This window comes from Acipenser ruthenus, chromosome 42 (genome assembly GCF_902713425.1).
Source record: "Acipenser ruthenus chromosome 42, fAciRut3.2 maternal haplotype, whole genome shotgun sequence".
Lineage (NCBI taxonomy): Eukaryota > Metazoa > Chordata > Actinopteri > Acipenseriformes > Acipenseridae > Acipenser > Acipenser ruthenus.
Genome location: NC_081230.1, coordinates 210,305 through 218,703, shown reverse-complemented (window position 1 = coordinate 218,703; position 8,399 = coordinate 210,305). Strand labels below are relative to the sequence as shown.

General features: G+C 39.6%; 2 non-coding genes across 2 annotated transcripts; one reads left to right on the top strand and one right to left on the bottom strand.

Moving 5' to 3' along the window:
• Nucleotides 1-1,214: 1,214 nt before the first annotated feature.
• On the bottom strand, nucleotides 1,215-1,286 carry trnat-cgu (transfer RNA threonine (anticodon CGU)). The gene has a single exon. It is a non-coding gene; the product is annotated as a tRNA-Thr (tRNA).
• Nucleotides 1,287-2,813: 1,527 nt separating this feature from the next.
• trnat-cgu (transfer RNA threonine (anticodon CGU)) lies at nucleotides 2,814-2,885 on the top strand. The gene has a single exon. It is a non-coding gene; the product is annotated as a tRNA-Thr (tRNA).
• The last annotated feature ends 5,514 nt before the right edge of the window (nucleotides 2,886-8,399 follow it).

The following is an 8,399-nucleotide window of genomic DNA, read 5'->3' as shown; positions in this document are numbered from 1 at the left end:
CTAAATTGTGAATATAGTAATTGGGACAAAAGTCCAACAGAAATCTTACATTTAGAATTCTGCAAAAACATCTTGCAGTTGCACAGAAATGCTCCCAGCAATGCTTGTAGAGCTGAGCTAGGACGTCTTCCCTTACTGCTCACTGTACAAAAGAGCTTTGAGGTACTGGAGCCACCTGAACCAAAGCAACCCCGACTCCTACCAGTTCAAGGCCCTGAAGAGCCAGGAGAGCTACCCAAATAAAAAGACCATCAACTACATGATGGAGAAGCTCTGTGAGGAGAACCAGATCAGCATCACAGAGCCTCAGAAGAGCTGCTCTAATCAGGCCCCAATGATATCTAAAATAACCACCACCCTGAAAAACAAATACCTGATACACTGGGAGAGCCGAGTAAAATCACAGCATAAATTAGAGTGCTAGCAGAGTTTAAACAGACTAGACGCCCTGGCAGAATATCTGGTCAGAGTTAAAGACCAAAAACAAAAACAACTACTGACCAAATACAGATTGAGCGAGCACACATTAGCAATGGAAAAGGGTCAACACAGAGCCACGTGGAGACCCAGAGAGAGGAGACTGTGTGAGCGCTGTGAGTTACACCACAGAGAGACAGAGCTCACTTCCTACTGCACTGCCCCAAATACAAGCTGCTCAGGGACACATTCATACCCAAATTCACGAGGCACATCAGTGACTTCACACACCTCTCAGAAACTGAAAAACTACAAATATTTTTAGGAGAGGTGGGGATAACATGTGCACTAGCTGCTGAATATGTGACTGCCTGCCACAGTCTAAGAGAAACAAATGAACCTGCACTGAAAATTGTCTTTGCATTGTGTCTGTTTATACACTGAACCTGTCTGCTTGCAGGGTTATTCTGCTTTGGCAAAACTTGTTTATTCCTGTCATGCCAATAAAGCTTATTGAATTGAATTGAATTGAATTGAATATTACGATTAGTGTCAGGATCATATAACAAGTACTGCTTTATTACAAATTGAGCAGAAACTGCATTTTTGTATTAATTAAAAAAAAGTTGAAAAATGGTGAAAAGCTTTAAAATCGCATCGCTGCTGCTGCAAATAATAGAGTTAACACCTAAAACAAGTGTGTCCTCAGAATTAGCATGTGCCTTGTTTTATTAAATTTTTCATTTCAACTGCAAATGTACAAACAAGTAACAAATAGTGTTTTAAAGACAGCAACAAGGTACGGACGGGGATTGAACCCGTGATCTTCGGTTTACGAGACCGACGCCTTACCACTTGGCCACCGCACCCTTCATGACTGCAAATGAAATCGGAAGCTTGGACTCTATTGAGAAGGCTGCCCGGAAAGACAATCTGCCTGGAAACCAACCTTACAGTTAACAGCTGAATGCCAAGGATGGGCAAAATAGTCTCGGAAACTCTTTAAATAGAAAACATTGGTCTCCATATTTATTTGAAATAGAAAATAGGTTGCCAGACATGTATTTTAAATAGAAATGAGTAAATACTTATTTTGCAAATAGTATTTTTTTAAAACACTTGACACCATCTACCGGCTGTAGTATACACCCATTTTTTATTTATTGTTTTCATAATAATGAACTGAAAGTTTCAGTACTGCCTCAGTCCACAAGCCTGTCAGTAACCGTATTTTGATCCAAAAGAACTGGTACTTCTATACCTCAAGACTCCCCTCTTCAGACATCACCTGTAGAACTCCTATTTTCCCTGTGGACACTTTATCACTCTTCCTTAATGTGCTTTACTTGCTCTTATCTGCTCCTTATTCTACTGCATTTACTGTACTGTAATCTGCCACAAGTGTTATTCAATCTGTAGTATTTTGCATTTAATCATATCCTGATGTAACTATCACTGACACTGTTATCTGCTCTGATTACTGAATCGTATTTTGTCATATACTTGTACTTTTTAGAACTGAAGTTATTGTATTTTCTCTTGCTCTTATATGTATGAATACTTGAACTGTGATTCTTGAAATGTATTTTTGTTTACGATTGTAAGTCACTGTGGGTAACGGCGTCTGTGTCCTCAGAAGGCTCTGATTATATTACGATTACTGTCAGGATCATATAACAAGTACTGCTTTATTACAAATTGAGCATAAACTGCATTTTTGTATTAATTTTTTTAAAAAGTTGAAAAATGGTGAAAAGCTTTAAAATTGCATCGCTGCTGCTGTAAATAATAGGGTTAACACCTAAAACGAGTGTGTCCTCAGAATTAGCATGTGCCTTGTTTTATGGTCATTCCTTACTCAGCAATGCGACCATAGCTTCACTCTAATATGAAATCCATTTAATGTAAAACAAAATGTTTCTGGTAAAAGATGTACGATTCTTAACTCCAGATTAATTCATTTTCAAAGACAGCCTAAAACTATTGTAATTATTGCTATAGAAGTACCAGTTCTTTTGGATCAAAATACGGTTACTGACAGGCTTGTGGACTGAGGCAGTACTGAAACTTTCAGTTCATTATTATGAAAACAATAAATAAAAAATGGGTGTATACTACAGCCGGTAGATGATGGTGTCAAGTGTTTTAAAAAAATACTATTTGCAAAATAAGTATTTACTCATTTCTATTTAAAATACATGTCTGGCAACCTATTTTCTATTTGTATTTTAAATAAATATGGAGACCAATGTTTTCTATTTAAAGAGTTTCCGAGACTATTTTGCCCATCCTTGGCATTCAGCTGTTAACTGTAAGGTTGGTTTCCAGGCAGATTGCCTTTCCGGGCAGCCTTCTCAATAGAGTCCAAGCTTCCCATTTCATTTGCAGTCATGAAGGGTGCGGTGGCCAAGTGGTAAGGCGTCGGTCTCGTAAACCGAAGATCACGGGTTCAATCCCCGTCCGTACCTTGTTGCTGTCTTTAAAACACTATTTGTTACTTGTTTGTACCTTTGCAGCTGAAATCAAAAATTATATAATGCAAATTGTATTTTAATTTAAATAAAAATGGGGGTATTCGGATTTGAACCTGGGATCTCTTGATCTGCAGGCAAATGCTCTACCACTGAGCTATACCCCAACTCCAACAACATCATTTTCTACGAAGCACAACCAATAGTACTCAAAGAAATGAAAAGTTATTTACAGACCGCTAACCAAGATCATGCAACAGTCTCTTGACACAGGGGTTGTACCGACAGACTGGAAAATAGCAAACGTAATACCGATCCACAAAAAGGGAGACAAAACCGAACCAGGTAACTACAGACCAATAAGCCTGACTTCTATTATATGTAAACTTATGGATCTATAATAAGATCCAAAATGGAAAATTACCTATATGGTAACAATATCCTGGGAGACAGGCAGCATGGTTTTAGGAAAGGGAGATCATGTCTAATAAACCCACTTGACTTTTTTGAGGATGCAACATTGAAAATGGATAATTGCAAAACATACGACATGGTTTATTTAGATTTCCAGAAAGCTTTTGACAAAGTCCCACATAAAAGATTAATTCTCAAACTGAACACAGTAGGGATTCAAGGAAATGCATGCACATGGATTAGGGAGTGGTTAACATGTAGAAAACAGAAAGTACTGATTAGAGGAGAAACCTCAAAATGGAGCGAGGTAACCAGTGGAGTACCACAGGGATCAGTATTAGGTCCTCTGCTATTCCTAATCTACATTAATGATTTAGACTCTGGTATAGTAAGCAAACTCGTTAAATTTGCAGACGACACAAAAATAGGAGGAGTGGCAAACACTGTTGAAGCAGCAAAGGTCATTCAAAATGATCTAGACAGCATTCAGAACTGGACAGACACATGGCAAATGAAATTTAATAGAGAAAAGTGTAAAGTATTGCATGCGGGCAATAAAAATGTGCATTATAAATATCATATGGGAGATAGTGAAATTGAAGAAGGAATCTATGATAAAGATCTAGGAGTTTATGTTGACTCAGAAATGTCTTCATCTAGACAATGTGGGGAAGCTATAAAAAAGGCCAACAAGATGCTTGGATATATTGTGAGAAGTGTTGAATTTAAATCAAGGGAAGTAATGTTAAAACTTTACAATGCATTAGTAAGACCTCACCTAGAATATTGTGGTCAGTTCTGGTCACCTCTTTACAAAAAGGATATTGCTGCTCTAGAAAGAGTGCAAAGAAGAGCAACCAGAATTATCCCGGGTTTAAAAGGCATGTCGTATGCAGACAGGCTCAAAGAATTGAATCTATTTAGTCTTGAACAAAGAAGACTACGCGGCGATCTGATTCAAACATTCAAAATCCTAAAAGGTATAGACAATGTCAACCCAGGGGACAACCTGAAAAAAGAAAAAAGGACCAGGGGTCACAAATGGAGATTAGATAAAGGGGCATTCAGAACAGAAAATAGGAGGCACTTTTCTACACAGAGAATTGTGAGGGTCTGGAACCAACTCCCCAGTAATGTTGTTGAAGCTGACACCCTGGGATCCTTCAAGAAGCTGATTGATGAGATTCTGGGATCAATAAGCTACTAACAACCAAACGAGCAAGATGGGCTGAATGGCCTCCTCTCGTTTGTAAACTTTCTTATGTTCTTATGTTCTTACCGAGCTGTCAGTTTCAGAAATGCAACCTGTCAAGGCGCGTGATTTTTTTCCTCGTATCCCGCAGAAAATTCCTGTGGCGCAATTGGTCAGTGTGTTTGGCTCTTAACCCTTTAAGGACCGAGATTGTGTCAATACCTCATCATACTGAAATTTCAAATTGAAAACCACAGCTTGCCTTGCCAGACAGCTTTGACAGATTATTTAAGAGAAGCTATAACGTTCCCCAGTGTGTCCTGAAAACAAGGACACCCATTCCAAGATGAGACTGTAACAAATTGATGTTTTGTGCATTGTTATAGGAAGAGAGTCAAATACAGCCAAAAAAACACTTGGTCCTTAAATAGTTTAGCAAACGGTTATATATATATATATAAGGATAATACAATAAAACAGACTCTAAATCGATCAGTTTCTTATAGTGCAGTTAATTAAACTAATTACCACAGATTATATGATTGCAGTTTATATAAAATACTTGGATCTATCAGTTTCTTATAGTAAAGTTAATTAGCCAGATCAGCAATTCTGTTCTTTTTGTGATACATACAAAGTAGACAACAACGTCAGCAGTTGAATGGTCTCGTTACAAACTACATTACATTTATAAAGTACACGGTACCAATTCCACCCAATCTATTTAAAATGAATATATAAAACAGCTGCGTGCACGCCAGAATAAAATGAAATATAACAAATAAACCAGAGGACTCCTTGCTGCAGGAGCGGCACAGCTATCAAATAAAGCACACAACGTTAACAATAAACTAACAGGCTCCCTGACCGGGGAACCCCAGCACGCTGCACCCCGTGTTTGAAATGATCCCCTCCCGGTCACACACAGCCTTCCTGGTGTGCGACACGAAGTTATAAAGTCTCTCCGCGTTCCAGCTCCAGTCTGCAGCGCGGAATCTCCTTCACAAGTCCGGCTCTCCCTCTCACAATATTCCTCCGCATTTATAAAGGCAGGAGATGATTGGCAGGGCGGGGAGATCAAGCAGCGAGCCGCTGGCAAGCAGAGCCGTGGAACGGGAGACGCGGTTGCTAAGCAACAAGGGGGGAGGGGCGTGGATTGGGCAGACAGTCCTTCAGCCAATCGGAGTTTCGCTCGTATAGTTCCATAGAGGAAAGAGAGAAAGTAGTTTAGGGGGGTCCAGTGAAGCAAATCCATCAAACCACACTCGAGATGAGAAATAATAATAAAGAGCTGAACAACAAAACACACATTTATATAAATAAATCAATAACAAGTGACACAAAAATAGGAGGAGTGGCAAACACTGTTGCAGCAGCAAAGGTCATTCAAAATGATCTCGACAGCATTCAGAACTGGGCAGACACATGGCAAATGACATTTAATAGAGGAAAGTGGAAGGTTCTGCACGCAGGCAATACATTTCTCCCCCCTTCCTTTCTATATTGGTTAATTGTGGGCTCCAGTTATTTTATTTAACATTACTGCTCCAGTCAGTCTGCCCGGACTGCACCTGAACCATCTTAAAAACACGAAGCCTCCAATAAGCTCATTTATAAAAGTTAGTAAAGAATGGCGCTATATAATCTAAGGAAGCTGAATGTGAACTCCTAGCTGGAGCAACGAGAGAGGGAGAGAGGGGGCGGGGCAGAGAAGGAGGCGGAGACGCTGCTAGGCAACCGGCTCCTGAACATTCCACTCCGCTGAGCAGAGACCGTTAGGATTTAAAAATGCCAAAGTTCCGAGCGCCGTTAGTATGGGCTGCCAGAAATGAGGAGAAAATAAATACAGCTTTTTATAAATGTGTGCATTCAGATATCATTTAGAAATCTACTTACAACATTTAACAGTTAGTTAAATATTTAAATAAATCTTAAATCTTAGCTAGATTTAACAGTTAGCTAAATATTTAAATAAATCTTAAATCTCTTAGCTATATTTAACATTTTGCTAAATATTTAACTGGCAGCTAATCTGGAGTTTGTATACAAATGAGCTCCGCCTACTTTGTGCTTTCACGCGATTTGGTTGGCTCTTGTAATGTTTACATTTGCATATTTACCAATTAGCATAACATAAGTGCATAGCATAAGTGTGTGTGCGTGTGTGTCAGTACCTGTGTGTGTGTGTGTGCGTGTCAGTGCGTGTGTCTGTCAGTACCTGTGTTTGTGTGTTACTACTGTGTGTGTGTGTGTGTGTGTGTGCGTGTCAGTACCTGTGTGTGCGTGTGTTTGCGGGTCAATAACTGTGTGTGTGTCAGTGTGTGTCTTTGTGTGTGTGTGTCTTAGTGTTTGTGTGTGTCTCTCATTGTGTGTGTCTCAGTGTGTGTGTATGTGTGTTTGTTGTAGCACTAGCTACATGAATGCAGCATAAGTAATTTGCTGCCTGCTGCTCTTAATTGATTATTAAATTTTCACACAGAAATGCAGCTACTGTGCCGTCTCTGAAACGTTTTAATGAGTGTGTAAAATACCCTTTAATACAGCATGAAATCACACAATCCATGCGGGTGTAATAACGTCATAACCCTTTCACACAGCATGAAATCACACAATCCATGCGGGTGTAATAACATCATCACCCTTTCACACAGCATGAAATCACACAATCCATGCGGGTGTAATAACGTCATCACCCTTTCACACAGCATGAAATCACACAATCCATGCGGGTGTAATAACGTCATCACCCTTTCACACAGCATGAAATCACACAATCCATGCGGGTGTAATAACGTCATCACCCTTTCACACAACATGAAATCACACAATCCATGCAGGTGTAATAACATCATCACCCTTTCACACAGCATGAAATCACACAATCCATGCAGGTGTAATAACGTCATCACCCTTTCAAACAGCCAAAGAGATCGCGCGAGTACAATCTTCAAACCTGTCAATCAACAGACAGTGCAGGCAGCGCTTAATGTGTAAAGAAAGAGGAGCCGGGACGCAAGCAATGACAATAATACCGACCCTAAGAAGAGCAGATTCAACATCAGAACACGTTTAAGAACATAAGAAAGTTTCCAAACGAGAGGAGGCCCCATTCAGCCCATCTTGCTCGTTTGGTTGTTAGTAGCTTATTGATCCCAAAATCTCCTCAAGCAGCTTCTTGAAGGATCCCAGGGTGTCAGCTTCAACAACATTACGGGGGAGTTGGCTCCAGACCCTCACAATTCTCTGTGTAAAAAAGTGTCTCTTATTTTCTGTTCTGAATGCCCCTTTATCTAATCTCCATTTGTGACCCCTGGTCCTTGTTTCTTTTTTCAGGTTGAAAAAGTCCCCTGGGTCGACATTGTCTGCACCTTTTAGGATTTTGAATGCTTGAATCAGATCGCCGCGTAGTCTTCTTTGTTCAAGACTGAATAGATTCAATTCTTTGAGCCTGTCTGCATACGACATGCCTTTTAAACCCGGGATAATTCTGGTTGCTCTTCTTTGCACTCTTTCTAGAGCAGCAATATCCTTTTTGTAACGAGGTGACCAGAACTGAACACAATATTCTAGGTGAGGTCTTACTAATGCATTGTAGAGTTTTAACATTACTTCCCTTGATTTAAATTCAACACTTCTCACAATATATCCGAGCATCTTGTTGGCCTTTTTTATAGCTTCTCCACATTGTCTAGATGAAGACATTTCTGAGTCAACATAAACTCCTAGGTCTTTTTCATAGATTCCTTCTTCAATTTCAGTATCTCCCATATGATATTTATAATGCACATTTTTATTTCCTGCGTGCAATACTTTACACTTTCCTCTATTAAATGTCATTTGCCATGTGTCTGCCCAGTTCTGAATGCTGTCTAGATCATTTTGAATGACCTTTGTTGCTGCAACAG